Below are 13,575 nucleotides of genomic sequence, written 5' to 3'. Positions count from 1 at the left end.
CCTCCCAGAAGAACCTAAGGCCCAAGTGGGCAAATAAAGCCCCTTAAATCAACTCAATCAAAGGATTCCACAACCTGTGGTAGAGGTCCATCTTATTTCTCTTGAAATAAATACTCTTCCCCAAAGCGAGAATATGGTCCACTTGCAACAAAAAATCTCTTCTCTTGGTGGTTCTTCTCTAATCCAAAACTTGGCAATCAGCTTCCGCGCAACAAACAGCAATCTGGCAATAGCTATTTTGTACATATTATTAGTTACAATCTCTTCTACATATCCTAGAATACACACCAAGGGATCTCGTGGTATAGTACAGTTGTATATTCGTCCCACACTATTCAACACCACAATCCAAAAAAAGGATAGCCTGGGACATTGCCACATCATATGAAGAATACCCGCCTCTGACTGCGAGCACCTAGGGCATTCTGAATTGGGTCTCAGTCCAGCTTTGAATAACATATCCGGGGTTCTGTAGGCCCTATGGATAACAAATAGTTGTGACAACCTCCCAGGCTCACTCATAGAAATTTTGGGTACGTATTCTAATATTGAGTCCCATCGGTCATTGTCGATCACACCCAGGTCATTTTCCCATTTCGCTCTGGCTCTGATAGGGTGCCCATCCAAGAAAGAATAAAGAAGATATTCATATATTCCCGAGATCACCCCCTTCGTGCCACCTCCCATAAGAGTAAAGTCCAGCATGAGATCTACCTGTATCTCCATAGGCCCTCTCTTACACTGTGCCAGAAACGCATGAGGGATGCGGCTATACTGATATATCTCAGAACTTGGCAGTTGGAATTCCTCTTGCAGTACCTCAAAATTCTTAATTTTACCCTGGTGCAAAATTTGCACCATCCGAGAAATACCTACCTCCTTCCAAATATGAAATCCCGACATCTGCCTGAACTCTTGTAAAAATCTGTTATTCCATATGGGTGAAAATTTAGTAAGTGCCCTTACACCCCTTATACCTTTTACTTTATCCTAAACTTTATGAATAAGTCTAATAGTACAGAATGTGGAACCTTTCTCCTGGAAATGTCCACCCTCCAGACCCTCACACAACACCTTCGGGCCAATCAACGTCCTCAGACAGCAGGGTATCTGCGCCCCACCAGACTCCTCTCCCCGTCCCCTAAAATGTTGACACTGTGATGCCAGGAAGTATAGCCAAGGATTAGGGAGTGCCAACCCACCCTTTGTTTTGAGCCTTTGTAGGGTTTCTTGTTTAAATCTGGGGCTCTATCCTCCCCGGATCAACTCACCAAACAAGGATCTAATCCTACGGAATCTGTTCTGTGATACCCAGATAGGAGAATTGTGTAGCACATATAGGAGTTGAGGCATCACAATCATCTTTCTCAGATTGAGTGCCGTTGACTTATTGGGCAATAAAGCCTGACTGGTCCGGGTGGACCAGTTTATCAATCACCCGAGTCAGCCTATTTGCCAAAGCCTTTGCCAAAATCTTTATATCTGCCGTCAGAAGTGAAATTGGTCTATAAGATTCTGGCAGCTGTAAATCCTTGTCGGCTTTAGGGATGACCACCACGATAGCCTCTCTCTTTGATAAAGGCAACTCCCCCCTCTTCAACGACCTATTGTACACCCCAGCCAATTTAGTCAGTAAAGTGTCCTTTAAGATCTTATAGACCTCAGCTGGAATACCATCCGGAGCCCTGCCCCCAGCAACCCCCGCCAAGGCCGCCCCCAATTCTTCCTCCCCAATCGGTTCGTCCAACCACTCACTTTCCTCTCTGCTCAACCTAGGCAAATCAATCCCCTCTAAGTACCTGGTCGTGTCTTCTGTCCCTTTCTCTAGACTAGAGGTATATAATTTACCGTAAAATTTTCTAAAAACTTCCAATATTTGTTCCCCCTGGGTGACCATCATTCCCTCCTCGGTTTTTATTGAGTAGACATGTGAAGAACCACCCTGTGCGGAAGCCACTACCGAAAGTAGATGCCCCACCTTTTCCCCCTCTGAGTAGAATGTTTCTTTTTGAAAAGCCCTCATCCTCTCTGCCTTTCTCAGGTATAATTGATTGACCCCCTGCTGAGCCGCCCTCATACGATTCTGAGACTCCTTCGTACATTGGGCACCCAATGCCACCTCAGCTGCCTTCAACTCCTCCAAGATAGCTTTGTCCTGTGCTCTAGTCTTCGTCTTATGCCTTGAAATGTCCCGAAACAAAATTCCTCTTAAATACGCCTTCATAGAGTCCCATACTACATGGCTTTCTGCACTACCTTCATTGATCTTAAAAAACTTCTCAATCTCTGCCCCCACCCTATCCATGTCCAAGAGCTGTAACCAGGAGGGGTGAATTTTCCAACCCACCCTCCCCGATCCAGCCTGATCTGCCAACCTCAGAGACACCTGCATTGGGCTATGGTCTGATAAGATCCTGGGACTATATTCCACCCCACATAACAGTTCATTCATCCTGTCTTTCCCCAGGGCAACATCAATTCGGGACATAGAGCCGTATGTAGTCGAATAACAGGAATAAGAATATATGTTGACATTGCGTACCCGCCATAAGTCAATCCACCCTATTTCTCTGAGATAGTTTCCAAAGGGAGTGTCATTACCATCTCTACGCAACGATGCGTGATTGCTCTTGTCCCAGTGGTCATTGATTATATTATTCACATCTCCAACCACAAGAAGGGGAGCCCCATTCCATCCTCTCAAAAATTCCAATATTTCCTGAATTTTCTTACCAGAGTATGGCGGGGGTATTTATAAGGAAGCAATACAGATTAATCGATTGAAAATTTTGCACACTAAAAATATATATTGACCATCCTTATCAATTTTAACCTCAATCTCCTCAAATGGGGTATTTACATGAATCAAAATTGACACTCCTCTTGCATAATTAGAGAACGTCGAGTGATACGCCTTTCGCACCCTTCGCTTCTGCAGCATATCCACTTTTTCCTCCACTAGATGGGTTTCTTGCAAGCATATCACTGAGGGCCTCTCTTTCAATAAGTACTGAAATATTGCTGCCCGCTTAGTAGCATCCGCTAGCCCCCTAACATTCCAACTTAAAATATTAACATCGCCTCCCATTTCTTCAAATAAAGATAGTAAGTGAATACAGTCTCACCCAGGTCTCCGCCAATACCCCCCTCCCCCCTCCCCTGCATTGTTAGACTTTAGAGGGTCTTCACTATGGAGCTACAGGTCCATAGTGCCGTCATAGTTCTTTGCCCAACCTGTCATGTCTTATTGTTTCTAGGCTACACACAATCTTATGATATTACGGTTGTCTAAGGATGTGTGATATTGTCATGCATCTATTATAACGCGAATCTGTGATTGTAGCTTTTTGCAGTAGGGTACTTAATTACCTAAGTTTTTTTTTCAGATATTTTGTATAGCCACTGATTTATTCAGGCCTGCTGTATAACACCCCGGCGTACGGGGTGAACACTGTATAGCTAACTTTTAGCCTCATACAACTGTATGCGTTTGCGTTGGTTGTTCAAGTTCACATGACATGACTTTAAGCAAATAGCAGATTTCAGGTCACCTACTATGGACTGCGATCCTGAATGGTGGTTTAGTTTTTCACTTTACTACGTTCATTATCTTGATACAAATATTTATATTATGAAATGGTGATCTGTTGAAATTGAGTACCGTATATTTTTGTGCACGTAACTCTTTTAGTTCACTAGTTTTATTATTAATACTATTAAAAGTTATATTTCAACCTCCACCGCTATAAATTCAGAACTCAGTGGACAATAAATCTTTTTAAAGTTGCAAGTCCAGAGCTCAGTGGGTATTCAATGCTTGTGAATCTGACAGTTCAGAGCTCAGTCGTCAATCTGAAGGTTCCGAGCTCAGTGGGTGTTCACTGGTTAATCTGAAGGCTCCAAGCTCAGTTGGTGTTCAGTGATTAATCTGAAGGTTCCCAGCTCATTGGATGTTCAGTGGTTAATCTGAAGTTTACAAACTCATTGGTTGTTCAGTGGTTAAACTGTAGGTTCTGAGCTCAGTTGTTCAGTTGTAAAACTGAAGGTTCCGAGCTCAGTGGGTGTTCAGTGGTTAATCTGAAGGCTCCGAGCTCATTGGGTGTTCGGTGATTAATCTGAAGGTTCCGAGCTCATTGGGTGTTCAGTGATTATTCTGAAAGTTCCGAGCTCATTGGGTGTTCATTGATTAATGTGAAGGTTCCGAGCTCAGTTGGTGTTCAGTGGTAAATCTGAAGGTTCCGAGCTTAGTGGGTGTTAAGTGGTTAATCTTAAGGTTCCAAGCTCATTGGATGTTCAGTGTTTAATCTGAAGGTTCTGCGCTCAGTGGGAGTTCAGTGGTTAATCTGAAGGTTCTGAGCTCATTGGGTGTTCAGTGGTTAATCGGAAGGTTCCGACCTCAGTGGGTGTCCAGTGGTTAATCTGAAGGTTCCGACCTTAGTGGGTGTTAAGTGCTTGTGAAGCTGATGGTTCTGAGGTCAGTGGGTGTTCAATGCTTGTGAAGCTGATGGTTCCAAAGTCAGTGGGTGTTCAATGCTTGTGACGCTGATGGTTCTGAGGTCAGTATGTGTTCAATGCTTGTGAAGCTGATGTTTCCGAAGTTATTGGGCATTCAGTGCTTGTGAAACTGATGTTTCCGATGTCGGTGGGTATTCAGTGTTTGTGAAGCTGATGTTTCCGACGTCGTTGGGTTTTCAGTACTTGTGAAGCTGATGTTTCTGACGTCGTTGGGTGTTCAGTGTTTGTGAAGCTGATGTTTCCAACATTGTTGGGTGTTCAGTGCTTGTGAAGCTGATGGTTCCAAGGTTGTTGGGTGTTCAGTGCTTTTGAAGCTGATGGTTCTGACGTCTTTGGGTGTTCAGTGCTTGTGAAGCTGATGGTTCCGAGGTTGTTGGGTGTTCAGTGCTTTTGAAGCTGATGGTTCTGACGTCTTTGGGTGTTCAGTGCTTGTGAAGCTGATGGTTCCGAGGTCGTTGGGTGTTCAGTGCTTGTGACGCTGATGGTTCCGAGGTCAGTGGGTGTTCAATGCTTGTGACGCTGATGGTTCCAAGGTCAGTGAGTGTTCAGCGCTTGTCACACTGATGGTTCCGAGATCGGTGTGTGTTCAGTGCTTGTGAAACTGATGATTCAGAGCTGATTGGGTGTTTCAAAACTCTGTGTGGTGCTGGTAGGTGCTCAATCCTCCCTTCTGTCTTTCACTGTCTGTTGTAGCTTGTGTTCCTATGTCACCTGCCTCACTCTTCCACGCCAACATGTCTGTCAGATTTTTAGGAGACTGTGCAACGCTGGAAAATAGCACCGACCAGCTTTGACCAAAGCATTTTAATGCTCAGGAAAAGATAAATCAATGGGTCATATGCAATCATTGGAGCTTCCAGGCTCCCAGACCCCAATTCATGACTGTCATGATTCACTGGGAGGATACCCTTATCTTCCCCACCGCTCACACCAGTTTGTCATGAACCAGGGTTGTTTGGCTGCCCCTGGTTCCTTTCTGAAGGGGATTTATCTATATCCCATTTCCCAGTTCCGGTTTGGAACGTGCAGCTCTCTGGCGCCCCCCTTACCCTCAGGTCAGACCGGGTACTGCACCTAGGATAATTAGTCGCCAGAAAGGCTGCCTTACTTTGTACTGGCTAATGGGCACACTGCAGTGAGGGCGATATAACTACTCCCACTCAGGCGGGAACAATAATTCTCAACGGCGCCGTTGCTACAAAGCCTCCCAAACGCACAGGACAAATCTGCTGCCACCAGCTCTGATTTCCTAATACCAAATTAGTAGCTGAATTCACTTCAGAGGACGTGACAGTTCATTATAGAGAAAGGAGAGACAAAGCTAGTAATTTTATATATTTTGCTCCAAAAAAAGGTAGGCAGTGTTTACAGCAGTATAAAAGGTATTATAAAAGTAGACAAGTTATATGTACAGTACAATTACAAATAAAATGGGATTAAAGTTGAAAAACACTTACATTTCGTTCATATCATCTCATGTCATGGCTGACCATGTGCTGTGGAGGAGGGGCACACATCTAGATGCATATCACACATCTGTCTCGCAGCCAGACTCAGGACAAAAGACTAGTGAAGACCGATGTCTTACTCACTTATCTCCCAGCCCAAAACCAAGACACTCCCGCTGTGGTGACCTCACTCAGAGGCTGAATCCTCCCTTTTCTTAGAGTTATGACAATCCTTTTCTTTACATAACTTGCTGTATGAACCTCGTATGAGAACGACAGAATGATCAGGATGTTCACCACGTCAGGGGGGCTCTTTTAAGTAATCACGGCGTAGATACATGACCTGCTTACAAAGAAATTCGCTCCTTGCAACTCATTGGGTTTAGCTCCTAGCGATTTCAGTGAGCTATAGATTTCTTGATGGACATCAGGAATATACAATCCTTATATCTGTAGCGCGGATCGGTGCCATTATACATAACTTTAAAAGAACAATAGAGTCCCATGCCTTCTGGAACAGGCTGTGCCAGTTTTGGCTGGTATTAGGCGGGAGGCGGAATGAGGGGTGTAGGGAGACTGGCTTTTGCAGCTCAGAGCCATAAATACTCCTCACACTAGGGCTAAATAGCAGGGGGGAGGGAGAAAGAGTGGCTTAGAATTCCAGCCTTGTGCTGGCAGGCAGAGGAACCTGCAGCTGAGAGCTCTGTATGTGTAACTGAAGTAATCCGAACTGTTTCCTATTTCCTGACAATAACATGTTATGAGTGTGATCTCAGTCTGATAGACCGGGACGTGATCCAGCACCCCCTTAATGACGTTTCTAATTTACATCTGTGTCCAGACCACCTAGCCTTAACCAGATCTGCGGCTTCCAAGTTTTGTTGATCTGCCCCCATCCCCCCGCTCTTCTAATGTAATTGCACAGAAATCTATTACTTCTTTGGTAAATGACACTTTTGGCAGGAGGCACAATTGCGCTGCGGCTCTGAATGAATAAATAACAGCGCGTTTCATCCTACATTACCTGTGATCTAAGACCCGACAGTTTTTTATCTGAGGCAGCAAAGTACGTCAGAGTTAACTACTGGCAGCCAGCGTCAGATTGCCGACTCAGCAGCTCCCGGAGGCGACACTTTTACTGCTTAAATGATGTGCACTGATACAAAATACATTTTGGGCTGTAAAGCAATGAAAACCTGCTCCGCGCGGCATTTCGGGAGTTCGAGTACCATCTAATATTTATAATCAATTTAATGCGCTGGAAAAAAAAAAAGTCAGGTAGTGTCATCAGTCATGAGCAAAGCGCTCCTCCAAAATGTCCAAATCACTGGGATCTGACATGAGCAGAAATTACTCCGCCAGCTCTTCTATCTGTGTGATCATCAGGTATTCTCAGCCTGTTCTAGAGGTTGCACACCATTTAAAATACATGGCCGCCTGCTTCCCGTAACAGCGCCACGTTTGTCCTCAGGTGGGGACTGGTATTACAGGAAACTTGGCTGAACTGCAATACCAGTCTCAACCTGAAGACAAGAGTGTCGCTGTTCCTGGAAGATAGCGTCCATGTTTTTTCCAGTTACATAGATATCGTTAGGAGCCTCACGGTGCCAGGGATGTATTTGGAACGTATTTTACACAATTACCCCAATTGCCTACTTTTAGCCGCAGCCGATATCTGGGGGTCATGCTAAAATTATTCCACAGATTTGCAGATTGTTCTCCCTTCATACTTGTTAAGAGGGGTCTCCTGCAGGAGAACCCACTATATAACTTATTGAGACATATGGACAGTTTACTGTTGGGGGATGACCACCTTATGTCCCATGATTTTTCCTTTTTTCAATGTTATCATGGCAAAAGTGTTAATAAACTCTTACTGGTTTGGTTCGGTATCACTGGGGAAAGGTAAAGGCACTAAAACTGTTTTTAAATTAATTTTTGCGTCCCCCTTTCTATTATTGTAATTTTTCTGTAACAGATTTACTGTTTTGGATCCTCAGGGGTCAAGTATGGGTCATTAATATTAGATTAACTGAAGTCCGACACTGTGTGCAGAGCTGGAGCAGCACAGCGCCACACAAAGTGCACTGGCTGTTCTTGGTACTGCAGCTCAGCTGTGCTCTTCCGGTTCCCGGCTGCGGGACCTGTTGAAAGCTGATCGGTGGGAGTACTGGGTGTCGGACCCTTTCCAATCTGACATTTACAACCTTTCCTAATTAAAGGTAATCGTTATCTTTGCGCTGGACCAGCCCTTTAATTGTCCAGGATCGGAGCTCTTCATCACACACTTGCACTGTATGTGCAGTAAAAACAACATAAATGTACATGGCCGGGCGCACAGTATCACGTCAAAGGGGTTAATGCTGCTCGAGTCTGGATTTTCTATGGAAACAGTTGGCTCTGTGGGCACTAATGGTCGCTATAAACATCGCCCATCTGTCTAGGTACCAGCAAGTGAAAATATTCCCACCCCGCAACCTGTGACCGTCCTCACCATCACACAGCAACGTATGGGGCGCGAGCTGAGGAGGCACGCAGAATAGATCTCATTATTGGAAGTTAATTGCCGGGTCCCCGGGAGCAGGGAGGAGGCGCCAGGAGGAGACGGGAGGATACGCTGGGAGGAGGTGGATGTTCCGGGAGGAGGGGGATGCGCTGGGAGGATGGGGATGTTCCGGGAGGATGTGGACGTTCGGGGAGGAGCGGGATGAGCCAGGAGGAGGTGGATGTTCCAGGTGGAGGGGGACGCACTGGGAGGAGGTGGATGTGTCCCAGGAGGATGGGGATGTGTCCTGGGAGAGGACATCCCTGGAGGAGGTGGATGTGTCCCAGGAGGATGGGGATGTGTCCCAGGAGGATGGGGATGTGTCCTGGGAGAGGACATCCCTGGAGGAGGTGGATGTGTCCCGGGAGGATGGGGATGTGTCCTGGGAGAGGACATCCCTGGAGGAGGTGGATGTGTCCCGGGAGGATGGGGATGTGTCCTGGGAGAGGACATCCCTGGAGGAGGTGGATGTGTCCCGGGAGGATGGGGATGTGTCTTGGGAGAGGACATCCCTGGAGGAGGTGGATGTGTCCCGGGAGGATGGGGATGTGTCCTGGGAGAGGACATCCCTGGAGGAGGTGGATGTGTCCCGGGAGGATGGGGATGTGTCCTGGGAGAGGACATCCCTGGAGGAGGTGGATGTGTCCCGGGAGGATGGGGATGTGTCCTGGGAAAAGAGAATGTGTCCCGGGAGGAGGGAGACTTGCCAGGAGGATGAGGGGGCGCGTGTGGAGGGGGATGTTTCGGGAGGAGGGGGACGCCCCGGAAGGATGGGGAAGTGTCCCGGGAGGAGGGAGACTTGCCAGGAGGATGAGGGGGCGCGTGTGGAGGGGGATGTTTCGGGAGGAGGGGGACGCCCCGGAAGGATGGGGAAGTGTCCCGGGAGGAGGGAGACTTGCCAGGAGGATGAGGGGGCGCGCGTGGAGGGGGATGTTTCGGGAGGAGGGGGACGCCCCGGAAGGATGGGGAAGTGTCCCGGGAGGAGGGGGCTCGCCAGAAGAAGGGGGACTTGCTGGGAGGAGAGGGACGTGCCATTCCGGGGAAATCTTTGTGCTTTTCAACGTCTTGCTATTTTTAACTGGCGTTATTGTAGCTCCGATGAGATCCTCCCCGAGGACAGTATGTGACACTGTGACAGCGTGTGACTCGTGGCGCACACTGGCATTTCATTTGCTCTGACTGTAGCCTAAGAGCAATATCAAGGGGGGGGGGCATGAATGTTTCGTAAAGACACCAAATAATGATTTTAGACGGGATTTTATACAAATAAATCATTGTAAATTTTTAAGGTCTGAAAGGAAATCTAGAACTGGCAATAAAAAAGGGTGATACAATACCAGGTGCGGCCTGCAGGCAAGAGTGGCGCTATCACTGGAAAATCAGATTTTTTTTTTTCCTTGTCTGAAGATACATTTTCAGTGTCAGAAGGTAATGGTGGTAGTGGCGGAGCAGAGACAGAATAAGGTTGTCCGATTTTGGACATTTATGACATATCCAGTCTGATAAATGCAAGTCTCAAGGGTGCGGCACAACTTGTCATCATGAATGGAAAGGTGGCGGCACAAGTTTCCCTGGCTGTTTTCTGAAGTCCGAGTTTCATCATTTGCAGGTTTTTCTTTTTTTAAAATTTTTTTTACTATGCTTTTTTTTGTCTTGTGATCTTCATTGAGTTTTTTGGCACCGAACTTTTTAAAAATGGTGCACATGGGTACAAACTCAGAAATTCTCTCTGTTGTATTTATTTATTTTTAACTTTTTTTTGCTCCTTTTTAAAGCAAAAAGTCGCACATTCCTTGAAAAAGTTTTTGTTTCTTTATCTCTTCCTGAATTGGATAATTATAATTTTAATAGTTAAATATTAAAAAAAATATTAGTTATTAAATCAGTCCTTTCAACATTTCTGCAGCTTTTTTTCACCCATAGAAGGCAATAAAAACTTGAAAGAGAAATTGCAAAAAATACAACCTTGGATTTTTGCTACTTTTTTGGTGAATAAACAAAATAGAATCTGCACCAAAAAAGCAGAAAAGTGGAAAAACTGCTTTTCGTAAGTAGCGTCTTTACTGCCAAGAGAGCGGGTTTTTTTCTGCGGAAAAAAATGCTGCCAAAATGCAAAGTGTGAACATAGTGTTATTGTAAAAACTCGAGTTTCTTCCCACCAGTGCTGTGTTCTGATAATGTGATGTCCAGCCTCCAAAAGTGGTGTTAAAATGCCAAAATGTTAAGAAGTTTTTTTGTTTGTTTTTTTTTCCAGAACATTTGACGTCTCGGAACTTTGTTCCATTTTAGGTGGTAGTTATTAAAAAAAAGTAGAATTTTTTTTCATTTTTATATTTACTTTTTTTTAATGTTTCTTAACATTTTCTGTTACTTTTTTAACTTTGAAACTGTCTGATACCGTGATGTCAGGAGAAAACGTCGGCCTCACCTTTTATATGTAGTTTGTGTTGCTGGTGATAAAGTTCTGATGGTGAAAAGCTTTTACGCTAAAAGCACATTATTTTATTATAATATTATTGTTTCTCCGTCTTCTCTCCACTTTCTCCCAAGAACTTGTGTAAAGAAATGGAAGGAATTGAAAAGCTGGGTCATTAGGCTGCTGAAAGTCGTATTTTACATTGTTTACGTCTCCTGCCATTCTTTGTATGAGCTTCGCGTAGATTTTTGTATTCCAACTTTTCTTTTTTTTTTTTTAAATCAAATTTTTTTTTTTTTTTTACTTCCTTTATCGCTACTGGAAATGTACCGAGCACTTTGTACAATCGGCTCTTTCACGCTCCGCTGCCTCCTGTACTCGGCTCGATCCGCTGTTCACTCACTAAATAACCCAACATTTAGTTTTCATTCAGCGACACGTTGCTTTGTCATTTTTAGTTGAAGCCGCCATTTTTAATCAGAGTCCAGAAGGCTGAGGGTGAAAATTACCTATTTAGAAAGCAGCTTATGTTTTGTTTTTACTTTTTATTTAAAATGTGCCTTATTTCTGGACACTTTTAACATGTTCAAAAATTTGACCGGTGGAGTCCGGGTGTTTAGTGCCCCACCAAGGGGGTGGAAGGGCTCAAGTTGATCGCTGCTCTTCTCTGAGACTGACGCACAGATTTACTTTCTACTGAGTCAGTTTGAGCATGGACTTTGCCAAATTCTCCTGCTCCTCCATTTTAGCAATTGTTGTGGGTATCATCTTCATTGATCAAAACTCCAGACCTGTCAAAAGTTTCTTGCAATAGATTTTGCTCTTCAAACTTTTCTTCTGTTGCCTACTACAAGCCTCTGCGTTCCAATGTCTGTTGCTGTCTAACGGTCTTGAGAATCGGTCAGTGAGTTCATTCTAACTGTCTTTCTGATCTAATGGCAAAAATGAATTTAAGGTCCAAAAAATCCTCTAATTACAATTACAAAGATGACCTTCTAAAGCTGTGAAAGGTGCGGTACATGTAGTGTTTTTTGGAAGCCTATGGGTGACCAAGTTTACCAATGTAACTTTCGGAGACTCGTGAAGATGGGAATCGGAGTGAACAAGTGCTGGTTGAGGGATTGTACTGGACACTGCTGGCATGACCCCCACAAGAACGGGACCCTCTCCAATTAAAGTGCATTTTGTCACTCTTCCAGCTCCTATCCGAACCGGTTTCCTATGGTCACCGTGGTCTTCTCTGGTCACCGTGGTCTACTCTGGTCACTGTGATCTTGTCTAGTCACCGTGGTCTTTGGTCACCGTGGTCTTCTCTGGGCACCGTGGTCTTCTCTGGGCACCGTGGTCTTCTCTGGGCACTGTGGTCTTCTCTAGGCACTGTGGTCTTCTCTGGTCACCGTGGTCTTCTGTGGTCACCGTGGTCTTCTCTGGGCACCGTGGTCTTCTCTGGGCACCGTGGTCTTCTCTGGGCACCGTGGTCTCCTCTGGGCACCGTGGTCTTCTCTGGGCATTGTGGTCTTCTCTGGGCACCTTGGTCTTCTCTGGTCACCGTGGTCTTCTGTGGTCACCGTGGTCTCCTCTGGTCACCATGGTCTTCTGTGGTCTCCTCTGGGCACCAAGGTCTTCTCTGGACACCGTTGTCTTCTCTGGGCACGTGGTCTCCTCTGGGTACTTGGTCTTCTCTGGGCACTGTGGTCTTCTCTGGGCACGTGGTCTTCTCTGGGCACCGTGGTCTCCTCTGGGCACCGTGGTCTCCTCTGGGCGCCGTGGTCTCCTCTGGGCACCGTGGTCTCCTCTGGGCACCGTGGTCTCCTCTGGGCACCGTGGTCTTCTCTGGTCACTGGTCTTCTCTGGTCACTGTGGTCTTCTCTGGTCACTGTGGTCTTCTCTGGTCACTGTGGTCTTCTCTGGTCACTGTGGTCTTCTCTGGTCACCGTGGTCTTCTCTGGTCACCGTAGTCTTTTCTGGGCACCTTGGTCTTCTCTGGTCACTGTCGTCTCCTCTGGGCACCGCCTGGCCATGGGAGTGTTTGTTGTCACATTCGTAGTCACAATCAGTATCGTCCCGTAGCTCCTTGTAGTGCAAACCTTGTACATAACTTGCAAAACTAGATTCAGATTTGACCTTTGCTTGACCATTCTGCCACTGTCAGCACATGGATGAAACCGCGGTATACTTACAAAAAGCCAATAGCGCTGAGTGATCATTAACATATTATTGGAGTTTGACACTTACTACTGAGAGGTGGACATTGAGCCGCCCCCCCCCCAGATGTTAAGCTCCTGGATATTAACCCTTCATATTCATGTTCTCATCATCAAGGTCCAAGAAATTAAGCTTCTCCTTTGACCTCATAATATCCATGAGGTTAAGGAATTATGAAAGTACGGCCACATATTGAGTAACGGAGGTTGTTGAGTGTTAGCTTCATACAGTGGCTTGCAAAGGTGTTCACACCCTTGACATTTTTTGTGTGTGTTTTTCTCCCTCACAACCTGGAATTTCACTGTTTTTGTTTTTGAGGGTTTGCATTAGTTCATGTAAAAAACATGCCTACAACTGGGAACATTTGTTGTTTGTTTCACAATAAAAAGAAAACTATATAGGCCAAAATAACTTTAGACTTCAGTGTGCATAACTATTCACCCCCT

The 13,575-nt window shown here is 45.5% G+C and overlaps 1 protein-coding gene and 1 long non-coding RNA gene across 2 annotated transcripts in view; one reads left to right on the top strand and one right to left on the bottom strand.

Moving 5' to 3' along the window:
• The window catches only part of LOC143783071 (uncharacterized), a 35,067-nt gene extending 26,534 nt beyond the window's left edge, over window positions 1-8,533 (bottom strand). The window contains exon 1 of the long non-coding RNA XR_013217092.1: window positions 8,458-8,533. This is a non-coding gene — a long non-coding RNA (uncharacterized LOC143783071). The remainder of the gene's footprint in view (window positions 1-8,457) is intronic.
• Window positions 1-13,575, top strand: part of TRAPPC9 (trafficking protein particle complex subunit 9) — a 576,113-nt gene that overhangs the window by 392,618 nt on the left and 169,920 nt on the right. The window lies entirely within an intron of this gene.

This window comes from Ranitomeya variabilis, chromosome 6 (assembly GCF_051348905.1).
Source record: "Ranitomeya variabilis isolate aRanVar5 chromosome 6, aRanVar5.hap1, whole genome shotgun sequence".
Taxonomy (NCBI): domain Eukaryota; kingdom Metazoa; phylum Chordata; class Amphibia; order Anura; family Dendrobatidae; genus Ranitomeya; species Ranitomeya variabilis.
The sequence above is the reverse complement of the archived record's forward strand: the minus strand, read 5'-3'. Positions and strand labels throughout refer to the sequence as shown.